Here is a 13,330-nt window from a genome sequence, read left to right as displayed (position 1 = left end):
CATCATCGCCCCTAGTGCCTGAGGGATGAAGCGTGGGAGCAAAAGGACGAGAAAGCGTAGCGCAGGGGGAGAGGGGTGTGGAATTGGGGAGGGAAGCAGAGTTTTTCCACCGCTGTTCCTGGCGCTCCCTTCCTCCACCATCACTTTTGAAAAGCGGTGCCAAATGGTAAGGATCGTGTGAAAGCGATGCTGGGTGGCGTGCTGAGCAGAGAGAAGATGGTATAGTGGTGGTGGTGGGGACGGACGGACAAGGGAGATTCGCTCCCTTGTCTTCCTTGAAGTTGTGAGTGCTCCAAGACTGGATGTTTTTTAAGAAGAGATTGGACAACCATTCGTCGGAAATGGTATAGAGTTTCCTGCCTTAAACGGGGTTGGACTAGAAGACCTTTAAGGTGCCTTCCAACGCCATTATTCTATTTTGTGGGGCTGGCCCGCCAGTATAAACTCTATTCTTATGAGTGATCTTCAGTCTACTTTGCAGCTTGGCATTTGCCTGCAGGTATATTAATACCTGCTTCCGTTGGATTGATATCCACCTTTAGAAGAGCTTGTTTTTGAGTAGATCTCTGCTTCAACAGGCAAAGTAAAATGTCTGGAAGTACGGTCAGAAATACAAGTTTTGGCTTTTCATCCAAGCCTGAATCATAAGGTAAGGTCTCCATGCAGTTAGGTTTGACTCTTGGTAACGATCAGGGGTGGGTTCTAATTTTTTTTTACTACAGGTTCTGTGGGTGTGGCTTATTTTGTGGGTGTGGCTTGATGGTCATGTGACTGGGTAGGCATGGCCAACTCAATCTCACTCACATCAAGGGGTGCCTCGCGTGGCCCCTCCCCTCCCAGCCATTTCTTGTCACACCCAGTCTCAATGTATCTATCGTTCTGTAAAAATGTTGTTCACCTTTTTTCAACTTTATTCTCTACATACTATAAATGCACTTTCATGGACCACTGAAAGGAGGAAATGGCTCACATGCTTTGCCCAAGAGTGTGATAGGCAACAGGCTTTTAAGAGGCTGCCAGAAAGAAGGGGGCACAATGTATTTTCCAAAATACCAGAAGGCAAAACAAGAAGCAATGGATGGAAACTGAACAAAGAGAGAAGCAACCTAAAACTAAGGAGAAACTTCCTGACAGAACCAATATAGGTGCAGAAATATTTCAGTCGTAATTTCACATATAAAATAGTCATTCATGTAATACAACCTGCATATCGTTCAAAACAGTCATTAGTATTATGGCTGATGTTTGACAGCAAGCCTAAAAGTCAAAGATTACAAGAGTGCTTCTTTCTCTGTATGTATACAAAACATCACATACCAGGGATACAGTGGTGGGTTCCTCCCGGTTCGGTCCAGTTCGGCCGAGCCGATATGACGTCACCGAACCAGTTCTCCCCCCCCGCCCTTCCACCCCCCCACGTTATTCTTACCTTTTATTTGGTCCCACCCCCAATCTATTGCTGCCTCCTGAGTCCCAGCTGATGACTAGAGGGAAAACTCTTTAAACTCTTTAAACTGTTTAAACTCTTGCCGCGAGGCTTCAAAGGGCCGTCCTACAGCTGATCAGTGCTAAAAGCAAACAAATGAGTTGGGTCGTAAGTGCGAGGACTGGTCGTAAGTGTGAGGACCTTCCAGAAATGACTCTGACCAGCTAGCCACGCCCACCTAGTCACATGACCTCCAAGCCACACCCACAAAATAAGCCATGCCCACAGAACCGGTAGTAAAAAAATTTAGAACCGACCCCTGCAGGGATAGCATATTAAGATGGACTTAATGATTATCCATGTCGTTTTAGAAGCAATTTGTCATTTCACTCTTCCAGGACATATTGGAAGGCTGGTTTACAATCTTTGTAGTGATCTTTCCATCCAATTTTACCCAAGGCCATCCTGGCTTAATATTTTTGAATTCAAACAGGATGCTGTTGACTGCTCATGTGCACATCATAACTGCAGAGAAAATAACAAAAATTTAAAAAAAATTAAAAAATAAAGCAATAGAGTTCATGGGTAGGGCATTTGCCTTGCACCCAGTTTAATTTTGAAAACTGAATAGCATCTCCATTGAAGCTGTAAAATTTTTTTTTTATCATGGTTGAAAGTCTAAAAGTCAGCAGCGATAATTCCAGCCAGGTGGAGAACCAGAAGGGATTCCAGATCTTGCTTACAACTTCCAGCAGTTCTACCCAACTTAGTTAATAGTGAAGGATGATGGGAAGTGTAGTTTAGAAAAATATGGTTAGATTGAGGGACAGTCTGACCCAATGAGTGTCAGTTTCCTGTGTCCTAAAATTTGTTCCTGGGCTTATAAAAGAAAAGTCACTGCTGTATATTTTGAAGAAGGAAATTTGTTTTCTTTCTATATATTTTCCAAGGGTACATATCTAAACTTTTGTTAAAACATAGTTTGCTTAACCATGAATAAACCACAACTAGCTTCACTCACACATCCCACTTAAGCAAAAAAAAAAAAAAAACTAATTAGTAAGGCAGCTTCACCTATTATATTTTGTTTGTTTGTTTTATCTCACCATTACAGTTTTATAAATATGTCCTTCACTTTCTTGCTTAAGGAGGAACTAGAACTTCCAGTGTCCTGGTTTCCAATCTTGCCTAGACCAAACTGATCAAACAAATTATCTTTTATCACTTAGTACAACATGTGAATCTAGCGTATGACTGAAACAAATCTGGAAAGCAAAGGTTATAGTTTGCTTGTTTGGCTGCTTAATTCCCGTTGGACATTCCTTCGGATTTTGCATTCTTTCAATTGTCTTCCTAGTTTGACTTGGGATTCAGCATCATACAACTTGGCTTGTCCTCTCTACCTCTCTTCACCCATTTTGCTGGTTTTCTGAAAGCAAAATTATTTGTGATACTGGCAGAGTCCTCTGCTGGTAGAAAGTGATCTCAAGCAACAGAAAGAAATTTCAGCCACAGAAATTGTTTGTGCCTCACCCATCTGATCCTGGATTAGGAGTGTGACAGTGGTGGGTTGCTACTGGTTCAGCCCAGTTTGAGCAAACCGGTAGCGGCACCGGGAGGCTCCGCCCACCCACCCGGATGTCATCAAATACGATCTGCGCATGCGCAGAAGCTTCTTCTTGAAGCAAGCGAACTGGTAGCAAAGGTAAGTGAAACCCGCCCCTGGAGTGCGACCTACACATTTCAGAAAATATTTTTCAATTATAGGCCTAACATTTCAGGTTAGTCTAGCAAGTTTTGTGGACCCATCAGATAATTTTAAAGCTGAGTCTGTTTTTAAAAACGTTCACCGGTTTTCTTTATTTTTAAAAAACTTTTAACATCTTCATGTCTGCAGAAATCAGTAGGTGAAACATTGTAGTTTGAAGATAACCATTTTTTTTAAAAAAATGTTTTTTTTATACTTGTGAGCCATCAAGAATCATTTAATAAACAAACACTCAAAACAAATTCCTTCTGGGGTCTGGGAAAGCAGCCATTCACAGAAGAATTACCTCCTTTATATGAAGCTATTAGGCAGATGAATAAAGGTACTTTTCTTTCAATCATCAATTCATTTTCTAAAAGTGTATAATGAAGAATTTGGGATGTCTATATCAGGTCCATACATGAAAGTCCAATTAAACTGATTTATTGCTACAAAACTTGTCTACAGAAATCTTCTCAACTAACGACAACTTCTTAGGGTTAAATAAAGGCCAAGAGAATTCAAGGGGAAATTGGACTTAAATCCACTTGTAGCTATGTAAGGATTCTAGGCTAATCCACCTTTTAACTCTATCCCCAGGTTCTTCCATTCATTCTCCTATGGCAGGGGTCAGCAACCTGCAGCTCTGGAGCTGCATGTGACTCTTTCATCCCTCTGCTGTGGCTCCCTGTCATTGGTTGGCTCCACAATTGATAGGGCTTTCGGTTAGGACAGGTAGAGGAAAAAGAACACCATGCTAGGAGGAGACTCTATGGTGGAGGAAGTGGACTTCCGGTCAGCAGAGGAAAAAGGATGCCACACTAGGAGGAGCCTCTATGATGGGGGAACTGGACTTCCAGTCGACTCCAGAATTAAATGGGGGGGGGGCTTCCAGTTAGGACATTTATGGCTCTTTGAGTGTTTAAGGTTGCTGACCCCTGTCCTATGGTCTATCTCCAATAGCTTTCCTCAACCCAGTAATTTTCAATTCTTACTACGAATCTCAGCATCCCTTGCCAGCAAACCCATAAATGATTGGAGTTGCAACCTGATATATTTGAAGGCAAATTCCCTGGCTTGACACTGAAAGGAACAGGACAGTTTCCTTCCATACATACTTCTATCAAATATAATTTGAATATCAGTAGATGTCTCCCATTGTCTCCCGCAGGGTTGAGAAATGAGAAGTATGAAGGCCACGTCTCCAGGAAAGGATACTGGATCTAAAATACTTACCTGAAAAAACAGAAATAAAGCACTCATGCTCCATAACTCATGTTTCCATGTTGGAGAAAGCTGGATTTGTCATAAAGGAATGCTGCCAAAAACAAGGCACCAGGACTACTTTCACGTAATGTCCTTTTTCACTCAAAACTGTACTTCTTTTGAATCATTGAAGCATATTTGAGAGGGGTGAATATATCAACTTCTGCTTCTCTTATGTTGCTTATTTTTATGAATCTGTTGAATTCTGTTTGCCAAGCTTGAGATTTATGCTTTCAATTGCCCTAAAAGTTGTGTGTATTTTGGTACAGCATTTCTGAAACATATGCATTTTGTTTTCAGTGTTACTTAGTATACTTTGATGCAAATAGTGCTTTCTGATATATTCCATTTATGTCTGTTTTCATGAATTCTTATGCATTTCCATAAGAGATTTCCTCTACTATACTTTTTTCTTTAATAAAAAGTGATGAAATGCACAGATTTTTTTTTAAAAAATGTGAATTTCAAAGTGTCAGCTTATATTTATCACGTATAGCCTAACATTATCACTCCAATTTTATACCTATTTCACTGATTTTCAGCAGGTTACTACACCAAGCTGAAGCTACAGATTTTCATGACCTGAAAGTAGAATAATAAAGTTATATTCTCTCCAAAATTAAGTAGACTATTGCTTGCTTAAATTATATTCCCTATTTGAGTCAAAATAAGATTTCAAACAGCTGCTAATTGTTTGATTGCTAATATTCAACTCTAGCCCACTGTCAAAACTTGCATGGGGTAAGTATCTAACACAAATGGATGTAAAGATATATAAAATATTTTCTGCATTATTATGGGAATTTAAATACAGGTGTACCCATTTATTATAAATACAATGAGAAAGCTATGGAATAATTTTATCCATAAACTTTAAAATCCCCTTGATAGGCCATGAAGGAAGGATGTATAACTGCTAATAGATTATTGGAATGCATAAGTTTAAGAATTGGAAGAACCCGGAAGAAAAATATTTGAACTGGATAAATATAACATCCTTTAAATCATTAAAGGATGATAGAGTTTGTTTATTGCTAACAGTACTTTCAGTAACCATCCACATCAGTTGTAGATCTCGTGGTGGATAACATCAAACTCAAATAGCATAATATGAAACTGAAGATGAGAGACAACGCATGTCTTTGAAAACTGGATGCTTAGAAAAAGTGAGATAAGGTTTATAGAGGTCTTCACATTGTAGATTAGGAATCAGTTATTAAGATTACTATGCCCCCAAGGAAAAAAGTAACCATTTCTTGAATAAATAATGACTGATTTTTTTTTTCTTGAGGGGATGACCAAGACATTATTTGGATTATGTATATGTTTGATTCAGGGGTGGGTTCTAAATTTTTTTACTACCAGTTCTGTGGGCCTGTCTTATTTTGTGGGCGTGGCTTGATGGTCATGTGACAATTCTTTAGGATTTAGCAGAGGTACTGGTCTACCAGGCTTTTAACTGCTTGCAGAGCTGTACCGGTCTACTCATTTATTTTTGGAGGCACCGGTCTACCACCACACTGCCTTTTAACACTGATCAGCTGTAGGGCGGCCCTTTGAAGCCCCGTGGCAAGAATTTAAACAGTTTTTTTCCTTCTAGCCGATCAGCTGGGACTCAGGAGGCAGCAATAGATTGGGGGTGGGGCCAAATAAAAGGTAAGAATAATGCAGGGGGGGCGGGGGGGGGGGCAGAACTGGTTTGGTGATGTCATATCATCACCGCTACCGGCTCGGCAGAACCAGGAGGAACCGGGAGGAACCCACCACTGGTTCGATTGTGGTAAGGCTAAAACGAGGAAGTACTAAGTTCAACTGAACGTTGCTTGTATGAAAAGCAAAATTGATTGAAATGATCCAAATAATTTTAGATTTATTGGACAGGATCTGCAGGGAAGTTCTTCTGATTTGAAAAAGCGCAACGTGGCCCTATGTGCTCCAATGAATTTGTTATTTTTGATGAGCACAAGACATAAATGGATAACTCTAGTAGGCTTCTTCCTGTTTTGTAAGTCAATCAATAAAGGATTGTGATAAAATGTTGAGTAACTTGATTCGATGTCTCATTGGCCTTGATGTGAATTATAAAAGCAGACTCTTTTTATGGAAGGAATTGCTAGCTAGGACTAGCAATAGTGTGCTATATCAGCCATATCAAAACATTCGGAGACATGCTTTGTGTTTTCATTTTTTTATTTATTTTAATAACACATATTTGTGTACAAAGGTTTAGTCATATTCAGATATGCACATTCACATATATTAGTAAGAAAGATCAGATTATGTGTTTAAATATATCTTTTATTTTTTTTTCAATTTGATTTTCAATATATCCAATGGGGAACATTCTTAAGAATTCTGGATTTCTCTTGGTTTTTCTATTAAACATGGAAAAGATTCTATCAATGGTTAGAAATGAGGTAAAAGTTAGAATGCAAAAGAAGCAGGTTAGGTAGACATGGAAAGACATATTATTGTTAATATTGATATAGGAATGTAAGCATTAGAATGATAGATAAGTTGACATACTAGAAAATGCTTGTCAGAAACTATTGTACAACACTAGCACTGTTTAAAATAGTACATACATTATTCTGTACTATATTCAATATATTCATATGCAAACAATAAAAATATATCTTAAAAAAATTCTGGGGTTTTCCTGCAGAAATCTAATATTATGAGAATTTTCCAGAATTCCACCTCCATGAGATTTATAACAGTTGCGGTGTAAATGTGAATTGTGTCATGTTTCTAGACTTTTCAGTTGGCACCTTAATTGCATTTTAATATATATTGTTTTATCATTTGAATGACAACTTTGTAGCCCTCTAATTTCATTTTATATCTTGCACTTTGTTGAATACATTTTTTATTCAAACCCTATTTTTTAATGTGTTTTATTGTCATTGAGCGTAGCTATTGGGCAGTTTTAAAATTGTAAATAGGTAAACAAATAACTGCAGCATATTTGCTTTTTGGCATGATCAAATATCCTATTGATCCCATGGGTAGAGGTCAAGGATGAAAATGACTTGCCGAGGCCCATTAACTCAATCGCCATGATTAAATACTCTCAGGATTCTGAGTAGAGTGTTGAGATGGGGAATGGACAGTTATTTCAATAACCCAATCATCAGGGGTCATGCTTGCTAAAAGATGCCACTGGGAAATGATGATGTGATGAGCTCTCCTGATGACTTTGCTACTTTATTTTGTATACCTGACATCTTTTTCTAATCACTCAACAGTGAGATGGGCCAGCTCATGCTGGTTGAGTGGTTTGAATGACTCATAAGGCAAAGATATTCAATCTGTTGGGTAGAGAACAAGAAACAAACATGTCAGATCCTCTAGAGGACCAGAATTGGCCTATCCATTGGTTTTTTGCCAAAGCTTGAAAGCAGAGCAGATACTGATTTACCAGGGAGAAAAGCGTCCACAGAAATACAAGCGAAATGAATGGCGTTCATCAGTTTCCAAGTTAGCTACTGTAACTTAGATTAAAATCAGAGATGTATAAAAGATGTATCAGAATCAAAATCACTTTTGTGGTTCATTAATTCCAGCTTTTCACTACTGAGTTGTTGTCTGTTTGATCTTATTTTCTCACCTCAGGGTATTTATTGAAAGCTGAATTCATAGTCATGCTGAGCTAAAAGGCAAACCCAGCCAGTATAGTTATGTTATGATTCACCGCGTAGAGGGTGAATCTAATCTGAATTGTCAGTAGGGCTTCCTGATCTAGACCACACACATTTGCATGACCACAAGAGGGCAGCAGTTATAGAAATTTCCAGTTCTTTGCTGCCATCTAATGGCCATTTGGATTTTGCAAAGCATTATCAAGACCAAATTATGCCACTGTTCCATTTAGCTCAGTATTTTCCCCCTTGATTACCCACAACAAAACTATCAATTTTATCAAAAATGCCATTAACTGGAGCCACAGTTTTATGGAAATCTATTTATTGCTTCTTTTCTTTCATTTGCTTTTGCTTTCTAGCCCCTGTTCCTGGTTCTGCCTCTTTCATCCGCCTATCCATCAAACTCTGGGTTTTTTCCCCCCTAATTTCTTGCATTTTTGGAACACTCACTGACTGAAATAACCTGACTCTACCTTATATATTATCAAATATATTTGTGCATTTGTGCAGTGTTCCCAGGACTGTAACCATATGTAAACTTCAATGGAAGACACATTCCTTTGTTAAAAGATGTTGTAAACAGATTTGCATTCAGATAATTTATGGCCAACATTTAGCTTAATTTTTGCAGGCTATGGGTAATAGTTATCAGCACAGCTATAGGTTTATGAGCAAAAGATAAACATGCTGATATGAAAGTAGTGTGCTTTCTAAGGAAGTACATAAAATATTTTTTTTCCTGTTCTAATTGCTAATAAACTAGGCTCTATGATTTTCTCTGTACCCCTTCTATTTGATTGGAAGCTACTTATCCAAAAAATCTGCTGGATCCCTTTGTGCTTGGCAACAAACACCAGATTTTTTTTTTGATTGATTCAGTCTTAATATTTCCCATTATCATAATTAGTCATGTCTTTGCCACCTTCATGCTGGAATTTAATGATAAATGCTGCCCATCTGTGAAAAGTCACTTAAAAGATGTATAACTCTTAAAGATAGGCTCTGGGCTCCCAAGGTTGGTTATCTGAGCTTAGGTTTCTAAACCGCTTTTAATGTATAGGCACTTTCTCAAACTGAAGGTCAAACAAATAGGAGTTAGAAAATGGAACAATCAAAGTTCTTTGGGGATTGACTTGGACAGGAGACATTCAGGTCAAGGGGATATATGCTCAAAAATCTGAGACCATGACTGAATACCCACCAGTGGTGGGTTTCAAATTTTTTTACTACTAGTTCTGTGGGTGTGGCTTGGTGCACATGGCATGGCTTGGTGGATGTGGCTTTTCACCAATGGCTCTTTGATACACGTTGATGGCTTCTTTCTTGAACTTTTGCACGGTATTCTCAGGCAAATGTTTTTTACGTAAGGAAAATAAAACTTTCATTTCAAAAAACTGCTCATCGTATTTTTTTTGCAAAGAATCACGCAGCTTACACATGATAATGTGAAGATCACATGCAAGAATTTTCTTGCTTTCCAGCTTCAGTAGGGTGTCTTGCATTATTGACATGAAGAAGTGCGTGAAATATAAATACAATTCTGAAATTGTTGGTTCATCGTCCTTTGCGAGTTCATTTTCCTGATCCGAAATAAGGTTCTAGATAACCTTATGGCACTCATCAGATCCAAGAGAAATAAAATACGATTTTAGAGGTATCCAGTTTAAAAGAAGTCTTTCGACCGCTTTAAACAAACTTAACCAACGTGTTGGAACATGGCGCAAAACTTCATGGAATTTTGACTCGCAAAACTCAAAAAATGATTTCAACTCTTCTCGTTTCTTCGCAGAATTCGAAAATTCGGCAAAAACCTTCAGCACTACATTTTTGATATCAAAAGATAACTGCTTTAATGCATTTTTTGCGCTGTTGTGTAAAATGTGATTATTGCAATGAGCATTCGATCTTTGTCTCATTCTAACTTATGAAAAAAAGACAAAACACAATTCTCCTATCCTTATTCTCTTAGACTGTACAGCTTTAGATTACGTACCATTTCATCATAAAGCTTTTGAATAAAAAAAATGTCCACTATTTTGTGAAAAAAAATAGTGAACATAATGTGAAAAAAGTGGACTGTCCGCTCAAATAGTGGACACCTGGCAACTCTATTCGTTGTTCTTCTTTGCACTCTTGAAAGTCTCAGCATCTTTTTTACATCGTGGTGACCAAAACTGAATGCAGTATTTCAAATGTGGCCTTACTAAGACATTATAAAGTGGTATTAACTCTTCACATGATCTTGATTTGATCCCTCTCTTTATTCAGCCTAGAACAGTGTTGACTTTTTTGGCAGGTGCAGCACATCTTCACCTATTACTTAAAGTTCTATAGTTATAAAATCTAAGGCAGCAGAGGGCATCCTAAAACCCTATGCATGTATGAGACCCTCTCCTTATTTTTACAAGGGCCTTAGTCTAATGTCAGAACCCTCTCCAAGTAAGCAGTTTATGCCTCTAGAATATACAAATGCATAGTTGCATTTCCCAGCTTGCTGTCCTGTGAGAATGAAAAAGAGAAAAGAAAAAAATAACAGGATCAGGCAGATAAAGAGAGTTAGATGCAAGAAAAGGGGGGGGGAATAGAATGCCAGAAGAAAAAAAAAATCAATGAAATTTGGTTTTGTATCAATTCTTTTAGTCCAAGCCACCTTTATTATGCAATATTATATGCCCCCCATCCCAACATCTGCAAAAAAGATATGACTACATGAGAGACAGAAAAAAAATTAGCTAAAAATACAAGCTGAATCTGAAACCATCTGTATGTCAGATAGGATTAAAGTTCCTCTCAATGATTAAAAAAAAAAACAGGCTATAATGTTAATAGGTAATTTAATATTCAAGATAACAGTTGGAAAAAAATATGGAGTACTTATTTTATTAGCTAAAGTAAATGCTTCTGAGTTATGAAACACAATTTTGACTCCATTCTTATGTTAGCACTTTTCAGGCTTGATTTTTTTTTCTTCATTATCCTATTTCTTTTTTTTTTTTCTCAGTTTCAGATTTTTAAATTCCATTAATAGTGAACGAGAAAAGCATGGGAAGTCTTATCTGATTCATCAGTGTCTTAAACAGTACTAGAATTCAAACATGTATTGTTCCTCATGGAACAGTCTGAACATTGGGCCAATTAGAAATGGGGTGAACATTATTCTGAGCTTCATATTCATATATAAATCTGGTGGCGTATCTCTTTCGTATCATAGATGTATTTGAAAAAGAACCCAGTTAAAATATTAAAATGAGAATTGAGTCATCCACATGGATATAACAATTAGGTGACATCATGGATTGTTTCCAGAAGGGTAGCTGTAACAGTTCTGGAACAAAAGCAATAATAATAATAATCACCACCACCACCACCACCACCACCACCACCACCACCACAACAACAACAACAATAACAACAACTATTATTATTATTATTATTATTATTATTATTATTATTATTATTATTATTATTATTTATTTATTTATTTATTGGTTAATCTTTAGTGAGATTCACAGCCTTTGAGGCTGGTTAATAGCTCAGCAGCTCGAGTCCTAACCAAGGACCTAGGAACTGTTAAGGTATCGTCAGAGGATGTTAGCTGTTCCGAGTAAGGTGGTTTTTTGTAGAGTCAAAATGTTCAAGTCCGGCAAATTTAGAATTTCTAAATAGCGGGGTAGCCCTTTGGGTATTGCTCCGAGGGCTCCAATTACAATCGGGACAACACACGATTTCTTTTTCCACAGTCGCTCAACTTCAATTTGTAAGTCCCGGTACTTTGTGATTTTTTCTTGCTGCTTATCTTCAATTCGTGCATCACCAGGTATTGCAATGTCAATGAACCATACTTTTTTCTTTTCAACTATTGTTATGTCAGGTGTGTTGTGGACCAAGTGCCTGTCAGTCTGAATCCTAAAGTCCCACAAGATCTTGAGTTTCTCATTCTCTAAAACTTTCTCAACCTGATGTTCCCAGTGATTTTTGCTGTACTCAAATCCAAACTTCTGGCACAATTTCCAGTGAATGATTTTAGCAACACGGTCATGGCGTTGTAGGTAGTCAGTTTGTGAAATTTTGCTGCACCCACTGATCAGGTGGTCAACTGTCTCTTCTTTTTCATTGCAGAGGCGGCATTTGCTGTTGGTGGTAACATGTTGAATTTTTGCCTTCATACAGTTTGTGGCTAGGGCTTGTTCTTGAGCTGCCAAAATAAAGCTTTCAGTTTCTTTTTTCAGTACTCCTGATCTTAACCAGTTCTGGTCAGCTTTGCCTTCAATACTTTTCAAGTATTGGCCATGCAGAGCTTTGTGTTTCCAATTTTCAGCTCGCTGCTCAATTACTTCTTTCTTATATTCTGCTTTTGTTTTAGTTGTCTTTAAAAGGCCTCCTTTATTTACTTCCTTAATCATTGATTCTTCACTTTTCTGGATGTAATCATTCAAGCTGCATTTTTCTTCTTCCACAGTCTGCTTTATTTGTAGGAGTCCTCGACCACCCTCTGCTCTTGGTAAATATAATCGGTCAACATCACTTTTAGGGTGCAAGGCATGATTCATTGTCATAAGCTTCCTTGTTTTTCTGTCCAAATTGTCTAACTCCATCTGGGTCCAGTCAATTATTCCTGCAGAGTATCTAATCACAGGTATAGCCCAGGTATTTATGGCTTTTATGATGTTTCCTCCACTCAATTTGGACATTAATATCTTACGAATTCGTCGAATGTACTTGGCTGAAGTTAATTCCTTGACTTTATTATGCATTAAGTCAGAGGCTTCTAAAATTCCCAAGTACTTGTAGCCTTCTTTTGATTTTACTGCCTTTATCATTTCTTCATTCTCTAGTTCTATTCCATCCTCTTCTATGATCTTGCCTGCTTTGGTTGCTATTGTTGCACATTTGTCAATTCCAAACTGCATACCAATGTCTTGGCTGAATTCTTTTGTGTTTTCAATTAATAAATTCAGTTCAGCTTTTGTTTTACCAAACAGCTTCAAATCATCCATGTACATCAAGTGCGAGATTTTCAGTCCTTTCTTTGCAAGTTCGTATCCACAGTTCATCTTCTTCAAAATGATTGTCAGTGGTAGCATTGAGAGTATAAAAAGTAGGGGTGAAAGGGAATCGCCCTGGAAAATGCCTCGTTTAATTTCAACTTCACCCAGTTCTTCTTCATTAGCCATAAGTTTTGTTTTCCAGAGGTTCATTGAAGATTCCATGAATTTTTGTATGTTGCTGCTGATGCCTAATATTTCC

This window comes from Pituophis catenifer, unplaced genomic scaffold (genome assembly GCF_029215685.1).
Source record: "Pituophis catenifer annectens isolate HBS135680 unplaced genomic scaffold, rPitCat1.0.hap2 SCAF_3, whole genome shotgun sequence".
Classification (NCBI taxonomy): domain Eukaryota; kingdom Metazoa; phylum Chordata; class Lepidosauria; order Squamata; family Colubridae; genus Pituophis; species Pituophis catenifer.
The sequence above is the reverse complement of the archived record's forward strand: the minus strand, read 5'-3'. Positions refer to the sequence as shown.